The sequence below is a fragment of the Schistocerca americana genome, chromosome 2 (genome assembly GCF_021461395.2).
Source record: "Schistocerca americana isolate TAMUIC-IGC-003095 chromosome 2, iqSchAmer2.1, whole genome shotgun sequence".
Lineage (NCBI taxonomy): Eukaryota > Metazoa > Arthropoda > Insecta > Orthoptera > Acrididae > Schistocerca > Schistocerca americana.
In genome coordinates this window covers 163,827,118-163,842,000 of record NC_060120.1, presented here as the reverse complement: position 1 = coordinate 163,842,000, position 14,883 = coordinate 163,827,118, and positions in this window count along the sequence as shown.

Sequence of the window (14,883 nt, the reverse complement as noted above, 5' to 3'; positions counted from 1 at the left end):
GGGATGGACACAACAATTCACTGGATTTCTCCTGCAGAAATAAAAAGCCATGCTGCATCTGTAGCTGTCCGTAATAGCGGAAGTTTTGCTGGTTCATGGTTTTGTTCATGAACTGACCTCCAGTTTATGTCCCATAAATGTTCAATAGGATTCATGTCGGGAGATCTGGATGGCCAAATCATTTGCTCGAATCGTCGAGGATGTTCTTCAAACCAATAGTGATGAAATGCGGCCCACGGAAATGGGAAATGTTCTTCCATATAACTTCGATCGCTGTTTGGGAACATGAAGTTCTTGAATAGCTGAAAATGGTCTCTAAGCAGCCGAATACAACCACTCCTCTTCAGTGATCAGTTTGACCAGAGGGCCCAGGCCATTCCATGTCAACACACCGCACACAATTAGGGGACCACATTACCAGCTTGCACAGTGCCTTGCTGAGAACTTGGGTCCGTGCCCTCATGGCGTATGCGCCACACTTTAACTCTGCCAGCAGCTCTTACCAACAGAAATCGGGTATCATCTGAGCAGGCCAAGGTTCTCCAGTCGTCTAGGGTCTAACCGATACGGTCACGAGCCCAGAAGAGGCGCTGCAGGCAATGTTGTGTTGTTCGTACAGGCACTCGCGTCGTTCGCCTGCTACCATAGCCCATTAACGCCAAATTTCGCCGCACTGACATAAAGGAGAAGTTCGTCGTTCGTCTCACATTGATTCCGGCAGTTTTATCACGCAGTGTTGCTTGTCTGTTAGCATTGACACCTCTACGCAAATGCCAGTCGTTACATGGAGGCCGTTGGCCATTGCGATTCCGTGGCAAGAGGTAATGCCTAAAATTTAGTCTCACAGTCTTGACAGTGTGGATCTTGGAATATCGATTTCTTCAACGATTTCCGAACGAAAAAGTCCCATGCGCTTAGCTCCAACTACCAGTTCCCGTTAAAAGTCTTCTGGCTCCTATCTTGTGGCCATAATCAAGGCGGAAACCTCTCCCATGTATCACCTGAAAATAATAGCTCCGCCAATGCTCCGTCCTTTTACACTCCTGGAAATTGAAATAAGAACACCGTGAATTCATTGTCCCAGGAACGGGAAACTTTATTGACACATTCCTGGGGTCAGATACATCACATGATCACACTGACAGAACCACAGGCACATAGACACAGGCAACAGAGCATGCACAATGTCGGCACTAGTACAGTGTATATCCACCTTTCGCAGCAATGCAGGCTGCTATTCTCCCATGGAGACGATCGTAGAGATGCTGGATGTAGTCCTGTGGAACGGCTTGCCATGCCATTTCCACCTGGCGCCTCAGTTGGACCAGCGTTCGTGCTGGACGTGCAGACCGCGTGAGACGACACTTCATCCAGTCCCAAACATGCTCAATGGGGGACAGATCCGGAGATCTTGCTGGCCAGGGTAGTTGACTTACACCTTCTAGAGCACGTTGGGTGGCACGGGATACGTGCGGACGTGCATTGTCCTGTTGGAACAGCAAGTTCCCTTGCCGGTCTAGGAATGGTAGAACGATGGGTTCGATGACGGTTTGGATGTACCGTGCACTATTCAGTGTCCCCTCGACGATCACCAGTGGTGTACGGCCAGTGTAGGAGATCGCTCCCCACACCATGATGCCGGGTGTTGGCCCTGTGTGCCTCGGTCGTATGCAGTCCTGATTGTGGCGCTCACCTGCACGGCGCCAAACACGCATACGACCATCATTGGCACCAAGGCAGAAGCGACTCTCATCGCTGAAGACGACACGTCTCCATTCGTCCCTCCATTCACGCCCGTCGCGACACCACTGGAGGCGGGCTGCACGATGTTGGGGCGTGAGCGGAAGACGGCCTAACGGTGTGCGGGACCGTAGCCCAGCTTCATGGAGACGGTTGCGAATGGTCCTCGCCGATACCCCAGGAGCAACAGTGTCCCTAATTTGCTGGGAAGTGGCGGTGCGGTCCCCTACGGCACTGCGTAGGATCCTACGGTCTTGGCGTGCATCCGTGCGTCGCTGCGGTCCGGTCCCAGGTCGACGGGCACGTGCACCTTCCGCCGACCACTGGCGACAACATCGATGTACTGTGGAGACTTCACGCCCCACGTGTTGAGCAATTCGGCGGTACGTCCACCCGGCCTCCCGCATGCCCACTATACGCCCTCGCTCAAAGTCCGTCAACTGCACATACGGTTCACGTCCACGCTGTCGCGGCATGCTACCAGTGTTAAAGACTGCGATGGAGCTCCGTATGCCACGGCAAACTGGCTGACACTGACGGCGGCGGTGCACAAATGCTGCGCAGCTAGCGCCATTCGACGGCCAACACCACGGTTCCTGGTGTGTCCGCTGTGCCGTGCGTGTGATCATTGCTTGTACAGCCATCTCGCAGAGTCCGGAGCAAGTATGGTGGGTCTGACACACCGGTGTCAATGTGTTCTTTTTTCCGTTTCCAGGAGTGTATATTTCTGTACGCGATGCTGCCGCCATGTATTTCCGCTATCGCTATCCATGACTTTTGTCACCTCAGTGTATGTTGAAAACAGCATTAGGAGGTCTTTAGAATTTTATTATGACGACGTAGGTTCAGGATCGCCTTCACTGGAAGGACCTCGCCAAGCACAAAGCTCACATATGCGTTCTGCGTCAACGTTATCGACACGGAGTATACTCGCATATGCACGACGTACTGCACTGGAGAAGAGTTCTCTTACAGAGACTCTTTTGTACTGGATAGGTCGAGCGGGCGGAAAAGAGGGACGAGGTGGCGGCTCGCATAGGTTGCGGGCAACACGAGAGTGCTCGCGTGTCGCAGGGAACGGGAGAGGGCCAGCGTGCACCTACCTAGGCCTGGCAGGCGTGTGCGGGGCGGTCAAGAGCGCGCAGCGGGCGCCGTACAAAGAATCCAATTTGCGGGCACCGAACGGAGCAGGCGCGGCTCGCGATTCCAGCGGTGCGCGGGCAGGACCTAGCAAGCGCCGGCACGGCGGAACGGGGCTTTGTAGGGGCGGCACTGGCCAGGCCAGGCCACGGACGGGGGCACACGGCACCAAAGCGGAGCGCCGCACCTCTTCATCCGATCCCCACTGCGCGCTCCTCGCCCACCGCTTTTTATGCGAGACCCACCGCAGTCGTACGCCGGCGAGGGCCCTCCACGGACTCTCGAGGAGCCGTGGCAGCTGCCGCGCGGCGCAGGCCCACAAAGAATGAGCAGCGACAAATGACGAACAGGCGCGGCGACAACGGGACCTGCCAGTGACGGCTGCTCTGCGCACTTCCCTAATCACGCGGTCGAATCACTGCAGATGACTCACGCGCCAGTCAATCTTCTACACCTTTCTGGTCCATAAAACGGACGAAAAATACCTAACAATAAAATACATCAACAAAAAAGTCCACGGGTGGATTGCATGTTGCCGACGTCTAAGGGGTGCAACATTTCGGAGATAGGTCCTGACGCTATTCAGTTCCCCTGAATACTGACCCTGGTAATGGGCTCTGCAGCTACGCCACATCGCGTTTTACTAATCAAGACTTGGAGAGATGCTTTACCAACTGATGTGTGTCATTTTCCTGTACATTTTGCAATTTTTGGGCAGCCGTCTTCTAATCTCCTGGAATTATTTTTGAACAACTATGGACGTTTTCTTTTCAGAACTCATATTCCATGCGACTGCAACAGTATTGCATGCTTCTTCATCTCCGTTTTTCGAAATGTGTAATATAACTACAATTCACTGCACTCGGTCCGGAGTTTTCACATTCACTATATTGTGAGACCGAAGATAATCCGTTTCATATTAGTGGGTATGCTACTATCTGGCGGTTCTTCACGTTTCCACCTGCGAGCTCGTGTATCTGCACTTTGTCATTTAGACTCTATACCACTCAGCCCACAGTTAAGGTGCAACTAGTAGTTAACGGCTTTCCATTACATCTCCAGCCGTCGATAACTTTTGAACTACGTATGTAATTACGACGACTGGAAGTACAAATCAAATGTGGTTTGCAGTTATCTGGTTACCTAAGATCGGTGTATCTCTTAGCCAGAGGGAAATATTGGAAATTTAATTTACAGGTATCATAGACGGATGCGTTTACGCTTCACTTTGCAAAACTTAGCGTCATCTTTCGATGATGTTCTGCCATCCAGGGACACCAATGGAATCCTGAAAATGGTGTCAGCAGAGGGATCGAAACGTCGGGCACTGAAGAAGTTTGAAGAGGAATGTGACATAACCTAACTGCTCAAAATGTTTTACTATTAAAACATTTTTTCCTTCAACTTTTCGCGAAATAAGCACAAGGAAAATATTAGAGAAATTAGAGGTTAACGGAGGTTCATGGACCACCGTTCAACCCACGCACCAATAGTGAATGGGGCAGAGAAGTGGAGAAATGAAAGTGGTATCAGACGAACCGTCTGCAGAACACTCCAAGATGACTTACGGAATATAGATGTAGAACGAGCAACGCAAGGAATGCGTGAAAAACGCTGTAAAAAGGAATGAAGTGATAAGGCAAGAAATTAGAGAATAACTTCCATAGCTCTAGAGGCCGCCGTACCAAAAAAAAAAAAAAAAAAAAAAAAAAAAAAAATGTTGTAGCGGAAGACAGAGATTACAAAATACGTCTACTAAAAAAAAAAAAATTCAGAACGATGAGTGAAGGTGCTGCTCTGAGGTGAAGAGATGAGACGAATCCACTGCAGATTTCGTGAAATTATTCATAAGACTCACAAGCTTAAGGAAGCCTACCATATAATTTTCTATTATCTTTGTAAGAGTGACTTCAAAGAGAAACTGAAACTGTGATAGCATTGGTCAGTAAAAATCATATTACAACTGTGTCGTTTATTAAAATTTCTCTTGGTGCTTAGTTAGATGTATGCATTGTTGTACCCTTGTCGAAAAATTGGTTTGAGACCTAACACAAAGGACGCCATGGGACACACATATGACGCTAAAGTTCCAACTTAAGGTACCTTTACACTGTGTTAATCTGCTGTCCTCTTACTCGACAGAACCTAAGTACAAACGTCAGAGAGGACGTTCTGTTTTAATTTGTATACGTTTTCCATCAGTGACTGTAATCATATAATTTCGTTATCAACATGCTGAAAATTAAAGCCTGATTAACAATGCAAATCTCCTCATAGCACTAATATAGAAGTCGAAGAACTTTTTATTTATTTAAGGTTTTGCTTGATCAGTTTGTCACTATCCGCCACCAAAACTTTTTCAGTAATTACTCGCCATTCTCTGTTTCAGGTAAGACATTGGCTGAAACGATATCAATGTCATTCGGATTAGTGGTGAGTAGTATGCATTTCGTCTTCCAACATTTTCTTCCACCAACATTTGATAAAACCCCATGACTGTAACAAAAATTATGGACATCTATAGCTTTTGCTTTTATCAGGTTATATTTGGAAACTCAGATATTTGAATGAATATAAATGCAATAGTATACTTCATTGTTAGTAATTTTTGAACAGTTCGCTAATAAGAAACGAACAGCAAATGAAAGACAAATCTGATAGGTGACATGAAACTGTGGGGACACTAGGAGCTATGGTCTCTACAGGGACAGGATGCTTATCTCTCAGTCCAGGAATGTCGTCTAGAGAAGAGCCTGAGAGCTCACTGATATAGTGTTGCTTGTAAACACATTTATATCAGGATTCATACATTGCTAATAGTTCCTCCGTAGAATTGACCAAGAACACAAAGTCCTTTCATCCATACATGAAGTTTTTCATCATTACTGACTTTTCTGCAGGAACGATTATACAAAGAAAATCGCATATTACTATATACATAACGAAGGCGGCAGAGCGGCCTAGAGGCCTGAAGTTTCTGACTCATCCAGCAGCTCAGCCGTTCTCATTCTATGCCGGAAAACAGTAACTGTATCTTCAGCAGGGGTGTGTCATGCGGGATGCCGACCCGGAGGTTTGTAGGCATTGTCCGCAAGGGGCTGGGACGCTGGCAGCGCAGCGCATTGCCTTACAGGGGTGATCTCAAAGTTATTATCGTCTGGACCTAGGCCAGCGGTCAACAACCCCCAATTGAATGAGGGTAGTTGTGCAGAATAATAGCCTGACCTCCCAACAAAAGACATCCAAGACTTCAGTAGCTGTTCACAGGTAAACCCGATGGGCAGGATGAATGTGGCCCTCCCGGATAGCGTGTGTGACCGGCAGCCAGCACATCACGCTCGCTGGACCCTCTTCAATGGGATCCTGGTCGAAGACGGTCAGCTCTTCACATCACTAGCAGCAGTAGTATTCCATGGCAGTGGAATGCATCACACTGGGCGGTGTCACCTGGTTGACGTCACGATACGAATATTAGGCAGCACATCATGGAACATCCTCGGCGTGGATTCGTTGTAACTCACAAGACCATCACTCAGACTGACTGCAAGCGACGAAACAGCAAGGTTATAGAATGGAATGACTGACATATTTCAGAAGATCTAGTATTTATGCTGGTCTGCTAATGCCGATGACATTGATTTGTTGTGTCGGTGTGCGAATTTGGTCCCATTTTTTAAGATCTGAACATCGTACTGCAGTGTCCCACTTGTTTGTTTCAGCTCTTCAGCGGGCTGACAGTCATTCTTCCATACGATTTATATGTTGTTAAGGCGCCTTGCAGTACTATCAGAATGGCGTTAAGATGTGGTCATTCTGCTAAGGTCATACTTTGCGCTCTGTCTTCGAGCATGGTGCGACAGTGCCCCAGTTATATGCCTCGCTGATTGCTGTATTAACTTTTCTTTTTGGTTACAATCAAATTCTGAATCTGACACAGCTCTCAGGCCTGCCTTGGCTCAGCTCTACATTTTCCAAGGAAAAAAACGTTAAAACTTTTGCGTTCACCGAGAATTTCTTAATGCGGTGCAAGAGAACAACAGAATCAATTACTACATTTATCTTCGAAAGTATGTTGAGACAAATGTTCGATTCTAGCAGACACCTTTTGGCCAGGAACGCCCTCTTTGCTTTAGCTAATCTGATTTTTATTTCCTCCTTGCTTCAGGCATTATGCTTCGCTTCGCTTCCAAGGGGGCATAGTCCATCAGCTGCGTCAACTTAGTAGTCACTCTTTTCCGCTACTCTTCATTACTTTAGCCTTTACGAGAAATGTACTCACAAATGCGAATGAGGCTCCAGCTGAAAATATTGTTGGCGACATATGAAAATCCCCCCCCTCCTCCCGAGTCCTTTTGCATTCCCTCCTCTGCCTTGCCCCACTCCCTCTCGCGTCTGCCCAGCGCCCCCCCCCCCCCAACCTCTTATGAGTCCTCATCCACCATCAGCTCCTTCCCCCTACACCCCCTTCGTTTTTCATCTCCTTCCCCCCTTCTCTTTCCCATAATCTGTCCAGATTCCCCTTGTCTGCCCTCGGCTGTGGTGTGTCATACTTGTGCCAGCTTTTTAGTGCGGTGTTCAAGTGAGTGTTCAGTGTTGTGCGTCTTCCCAAAGTGTTGCGAGCAGAAATCATTCTGTCGCTGGGTGTGATTTTTATATCTCTTGCGAACAGAAACTAGACTGTCGCCGTGTTTGTTAATTGTCTGTCTATTATTTTACCTGTCTGCTTCCTGTTTATTTTATTAGCATCACCATACCCTTCTTTTATATTTTAAGTTCCACAATTTTCCGCCATTTTACCATTTAAGTCACCGATTTTATCGCCTGCTTTTATTATTTATTATCTTCATTTTGTAAAACAAATTCTGCAGGCTGAAGAGCGGCGTACTAAGATGAAAATCCTTACCATACTGGGACTCAAACCTGGATTTCCCGTTTTATGCCAGTGATCGCCTCGTCAATTTCAGCTGTATGAGCACGCTTCGAGGATCGACCCAAACCTTCATATGTCACCGTGTGTCTACGGCCTGCATTCGCACATTTCAGACTCGTTTAGAAAATTTTACGCTATTCTACCTCCTCCAGGCTGCCCTATCCTTATCATCACACTGTTTCACTTCAGCCTTGTACGAGTATAATCTTTCCTGTACAGCAGTTAGGATTACAGATGTCAGATCTAAACTATTGCCTCGTAAATCTTATACTTCCCCGGAATACGACAAATTTGTTTACATCACCTCGAACAGTAGGTCATTGAGGGGAACTCCTTCTATAATGACAATAATGACAACAAACTTGTTTTCGTCGCGATAATTTTTTTCTTTATTTTCTCTCACCAATCGCCCTTCCATCAGATCTGTGGCGAAATAATGCACTCTAAGACGAACTATAGAAATGTATATTACAAAGAAATAGTGAAATTGTTAACATACCTTTAACATTGACACACTCTCTCTTGTCACTTATAACCATTCCATTAGAGTTTGGGCACTGATATTGCAATGGAATGATTACAAATGCCAAGGTTCTGTATACTGCTCTTAAGAGTACGCTACTCGTCTTCACTGCTTCCTTGTAATGCATATTTCTCTATTTCGTAGTACACTGTAATCTTATGCCACATATCTCTTGGTAGAGTAGCATGAAACGCATCGTATCAGGATAAAGAAATAATTTTGGTGACCATGAAAAATGTATAATCATTAATGATATGTGAGGGTTGCCCAGAAAGTAATGCACCGCATTTTTTCTTCAACTGTTCTTTATTGAACTTAGTGAGGACTACACATACGAGCGAATGGTGTTTTATCTACACACCGTATTTTTCCACGTAATCTCCATCGTGTTGTAAGGCCTTCCTCCAGAGCGAAACAAGAGCGTGTATGCTCTGACGCAACCAAACCATGTTCTGGCGATGAATCCGCTGCTTTACTGTGAGGATCACCTCCTCATCGTCCTCAAAATTCCGAGTCGTAATCCGTCTCTCCTCGCTCATGACAACATCAGTTCGCTGCAACATGTCAGGAGTGACAGCCATGGATGGTCTCCGCCTTTTGATGATCTCACCCTCCGTGCCCAGCTACTAACTGTACTTCTGTCGACAGCAGAGGCTCCATAGACTTAGCACGCGAGCTTGTGATTATTCCCCATAGTTTCTTTCTCTGCAGTGAGAAATCCAATGAAGGCACGTTGTTTGTAACGTACGTACACCACCTACAGACGCCATTTTGAAACTGTCCTGCAGCTACGCTGTCTCGGAAGTGACGGACACTTAATGCGCTAACTCAAGAGACTTCAAATAATACATACGTAACGTTTCGCATTGTTAGCATTGCTTTTGGCAGAGAAAAAGAATGCGGTGCATTACTTTCTGGGCAACCCTCATAATTTATTCAGTTTAGTTTCTTGGATTTAAAAGCAGATTTTTTCGGTTTTCCTTTACCGCTCATCACTTTTGCTATCGAAAAGACGCTCAACTGAGCAAAACGAATTTCCACTGCCGTGTCACTGTCACATCTTACGACCTACTGAAAGGGAAAAGAAGACTACCTAAAAATGGCATTCTGGCACTCATCGGCTTTTGTTGGTATAGAGTGTACGTAAACTGAGATGACCGTTCGCAATTATAAAGGGTTTGGGACTAAAATATGATGAGCTCCTTAAATATCTGCGTTTCGTACACTACTTTGGTATTACCCTCTAACGCTATCTTTTTACCCTCTGCCAGCTCAATAACCAGAAACTGCGAAAGAGTGGAAGAACGAAAGAGGTATGACAATTATTTTATAGATTCAACAATTTCATTATTTTCTTGGGGCCCATGGCCTCTATAAGGAAAGAAATTCGAATTATTTTTCAGTAAAAGGTAAGGTGATGCAACGGTAAAACCTAGCAGATGTCCTGAAGCAATTAAAAGGCACGAGCATATATATGATAATGGATTGTACACAGGAAGAATATCTTCTATCACATACAATAAAACAAGCCATAAAGTATGCTATAAATGATATTTTTAAAAACATGCGATGGCAGTAGGCAATAAGAAATGTTTATTTAGTTGCATAATGCGGTGGATGTAATGACACAGTTTTGTAAAGTGAATGTGATTGCCATATTATTTGCAGCAAAAGAAACTGGGCCGCAATGAAACACAAATATACCAAACTAATCGCTACTTCGTAAATTGTTAAAGAAGCGTCAAGACTATGAGAGAATGATAATTGTAAAGTCACTGCTGCTCGCAGCACTTTGAACTGTGGACCCAGCCTTAACATCACCTCGGGAATTGCTACAGATTCCGAGAACATCCTTACGCTATACGCTGCTACATTACAAATTTATTGCGTTTTTATACGAAAATATTCCCAGTAGATTCCCATTCTCGTCTTTTCCGCAAGAGGCGATACATTTTGGACGATTCTATACTACATGAGTCGTTTTTTATTAGCAATTTTCCTACCGTCCAGATTTCCCGTTGTTAAAATACTTATTGATATCCATAAACATTACAGGTATTTTCTCTTCTGTTTTGTTTTCGACGTATAACTTTCTTAAAGAACAAATAATAATGTTTCTATCATTATAGGAAATACTTCGAAACACTTTATAGCGTGATCCGGAAGGAAAGAAAAGGTTTCAGTTGTTTATTACACGCAAACTGTGAAAGGCAGAAGTACATAGCACATGTCGCTGGACAGGGGAAGGTTCAAAGCTTTATGTTCGCACCGACACTATAACATACACTCAGCATGAGCACCACGCGTAACTCGAGGAACATCGAAATGGTAGTCCATTTCATTCCACACACGAATCAACAGGTCCCTGTTTACTGAATGGGTGGTTTCAACAATTCGATTTCTCAGATCTTGCTAGTTGCTGCCATAGCTATCGCAAATACTCTGTCTTTCTGTACCTCCAAAGAAAAAACTAACGCAAGATGTGAGGCCTGGTTACCATGCAGGCTAAAAAAAAAAAAATGAACAAGATCTGGTTGTCGACCCCTTTCGATCCAGCGTTGTGGGACAGAATCTTATGATAACACCGAACCAGGAAGTGAAAACGAGGCGGGACGCCGTCTTGCATAAAAATGAAATCAGTGGAATCTTCGTGAAGTTGAGGAAACAACCACTTCTGCAGCATGTCCTGGTGTGACACTGCTGTCACAGATTCCCCGGAAAGAAATAAATGTCCATAAACTTTTTGAACAAAAACGGCACAAAATACGTTCAGTTTCGGTGTGTCTCTTTCATGTTCGACGACGACGCTAGGATTTTGTGACCCACAAAATTATGGCGGTTTACTTTGCCCGGAAGGTGAAAGGTCGATTCGTCCAAAAAGATGAGTCTTTCGAGAAACGTGTACTCTGCCAAATCGTGGAGAAGTTAAATGGAAAATTCGTATCTTCTGCTACAGTCACCAGGACGCACTTGCTGCAGTAACTGAAGCTTGTAAGCGTCATTACAGGACAGCCAAAGCGTTATTTGAAGTTACAGTTTCTCGGCTGCCGGTCTTGTGGACTTTCGAGGGTTTCGTGTGAAACGTCCCCTTTTGAACAATTATACATGACTGTGCTTAAACTGACACACAATATTTTGTTAGCGCAACGCAATCTGACTTTCAAAATTCCCTACAAAAGAATGGCCCTGACTAACATTAAACTATACCTTTCACAAATCACTTACCTCACAAAAATCTTCGCTGCTCAAGCTACTGCAATACAGCGAGCGCCACTACTGCCAGCTAAATAAAAGATTCAAACTTTGGAAGGCACTAACTACTGATAGGGATAGTTAGCAAATCAAAGATATTAATAGAGAACAAACAATGTATTTACCTTGATATCATCATATATAAATATAGCAGTTCATGACAAATTTCAAACCTCCGCCATCTCTCTCCCCACATCCACCACTGCTGGCGGCTCACCTCCAACTGCGCAACGCTACGCGCTGTTCACAGCCAGCTGCCTAACACTACAATGGCGAGTATTACAACAATGCAAAGCAGCCACAGACTGCACACAGCACAGCCAGTGATTTTCATACAGAGGTGGCGTTACCAATAAAAAAACCTAAACAGCCTACTTACATAAAGAAAACATAAACAGCCTACTTACATAGCCCCCATGCTCCCCACAAAAAATTTTTACAAATGGTGTTGGGCACTGGCCAATACAGATTTGACAAAAATTTTTCACAATTACAATAACAAAGAAATCAAACGCACACACTTATTGATACAATGTTGGTCAAAAGCTAAAAATTTCTCACAGTCCATAAAGACAGTCCTCATCATTCGTCACAGTAAAATTGCAGTGTTTTTCTCAAAGTCTGAGCAGTAAAAGAAAATGCACACGGAAGTAGTGGATTTCCATGCAGTCTTGAAGAAGTAGTGTTGTCCTTCCAACGGAAAGACAGTGCTGACTCTTGACATGCTGACAGATAATGGGCCACAACAGAGCAAACCCACAGCAGAGTCAGTCGTAGTTTGGAAGAATATTGGTAGGTAGGTCATCACAGAGCAGACCCACTGTAGTCCTGGTAGAGAGTATGGTATTGGTGGGCCACCAGAGGTGCAGACCCACTGCAGACCTTGTAGAAATAATGGCGTTGGTGGGTCATCAAAGATGCAGACCCACTGTAGTCCTTGTAGAAATAATGGCGTTGGTGGGCCACCAAAGATGTAGACCCACTGTAGTCCTTGTAGAGATGGCCAGCAGCCATCTGTTGTGACTGTGCAGGTGCACAATCACTATTGAAGAGTCTTGCGGAGAATATAGCAAGTCCATAAACCACCACTTGTGCACTCACAAAGTTTTTTGGAATTGTTCTTAGAACCAGCAATGCTGTTATCCAGTCCCTTGCTGAATCATTAACACACGTGCAAACACTATCAGTCCCTACTTCTCACATATTGTCCATATACTATGACCAACAGAAACGTGTGCAGTGAAATGTAACTAACAAGTTAATAATATCATGAACTGGTGACAATTACAATTTTATAACATAAGAATACAATAACAAAGGTACAAAATACATCATTAAAAACATAACAATACAGATAACATTTGTAGTAATAGGGGCTTTACAAAAGAATAGAAATAAACATATACATCAGTGTTACAGGAATTATGACATAAGTAAATACATAAAAGATCAGAATAACTTTTGAAACATCAACTTTACACATGAGCATTAAAACAAAACAGAATTAATAATGTCTAACATCTTTACAAAGTAAATAACATATTATTAACGCAAATTATATTTGAGGATAACAGTATTCCTCATCATAGTTCATGTAGCTGAGTATGAGAAACATTTTTCTACAACAAAAGTCTGATGAGGTAAACATATAAAGACAGGAAGAACATATATACACAAGGGTACCCAAACACATAGTGGGATAACACAAAAGGAAAGGACAGGGTTTGTTTCATTGCAGTATTTTGCAAACAAAACTTTCTTTGCTTCTTGGAGATCTCCCTTCATTCATCATTATTCCCAAAAGTCCTATCTAAGCCTGACTTCTGTATTTCGTTCACATCCTCTGTCAAAAATAGTTTTTCTCTCTGCTTCCTGTATTCTGTTCACATCCTCTGTCAATAATAGTTTTTCTCCACTGTACAGTATCCTTTTTATTTTGCCAGACCATTTTCTGATAGCTTCTCAATGCATTTCTTACAAATTTATAATAGTTAGTTTCTTATATAGTCTCCTCTTAAGCTAACTTAAATCTACTGAGCTCAGATACTAAACTAAGGGACGAGGCAATGCAGCAGCACATAACAAATTATCACAAACAGCAATGACAAAAAAATGCCAATTTGCAAAGCAAGCAGCAGCAAATCTAAATTAACAGATAAAATGCAAAATTACAACTAATATGAGCCAATGTGCAGCAACATGAAAAATAAATGAGTAGTAAAATTGGCTTAGCAGAGTAACACAAAGTCAAATTCAGTAACACTACGCCTGGCAAACAGCAGTAACTTATACCTAAACATGACATAGCTCAAGCAGAAAAAATATTACAGTAAAAACAACAATGCAGATAAGGGAAATGTATATTCACATCTTAATATCTATGTAATTAAAGTGGTGCACCACAACAACTTATTGTAAAAGAAATATTACCATGTACTTGAAAAGAATATTATGTATGCAGTTACTGTTGCTAGTTCCTTCTTATTGTTCTTTCCTTTCCAAGAGCTCCTTTATCGAAGAATGTGGGTCATAAAATAATTATTTAATAGATCTGTTGACAGAAAGTGTTCACATTAGCAAATGCATTTTATTTTATAAAAGCAATGCTGCAACACAGCGGGAAACCAGATGTCAAATGAAATAAGCAATTACGCAAACCAAAGCATAAAAACATCATTCAATAGTCATGTGGCATTTCGTAACTCAGTAGCTCTCAACTCTCGTAGAAAGACACTTGTCATAATCAGGTGTGCAGATGTACGAATATTTCCCATCAACTCATAAGCATTTCAGTAATTAGCACAAAGTACGAGTAGTCATATGTTTTCAGGTAATGAGCGTGTAATATTTGCGATGCTTTCTACAAAGGAATGTCAATAGCAAGGTTAATGGAAGTAATGAGGGTGTCGCATTTGCAATATTTTCTCTAAAGGAATGCCAATGGCGAGGATAAAGGCCTGCCTTTTTTCTTTTTTTTTCTACCTGTGCTTCCGGAAAGGCACACCCTAATGGCTTGGTCTCCAGGTGTTTGACACAGCTGCGTGCCCACGACGCATTACGTGCAGGTGGTCACTTAACTTTCTTACGGAAATATTTACGACACCAGTTTCCGCTACAGTGACAGTCTCACATAAAAATATTTCACAGGTCAAGAATTAGCGTTGCAAATCTGTAGAAAGAAAATCCTATGAATATAACGTTGTCCAAAAAATTTTCGCCGGCATTGTGATACATTCACGCATTTACACACATTTCATAACTCTTAAAGTACGATTCTTGGTTTCCAACATCCTTTTTC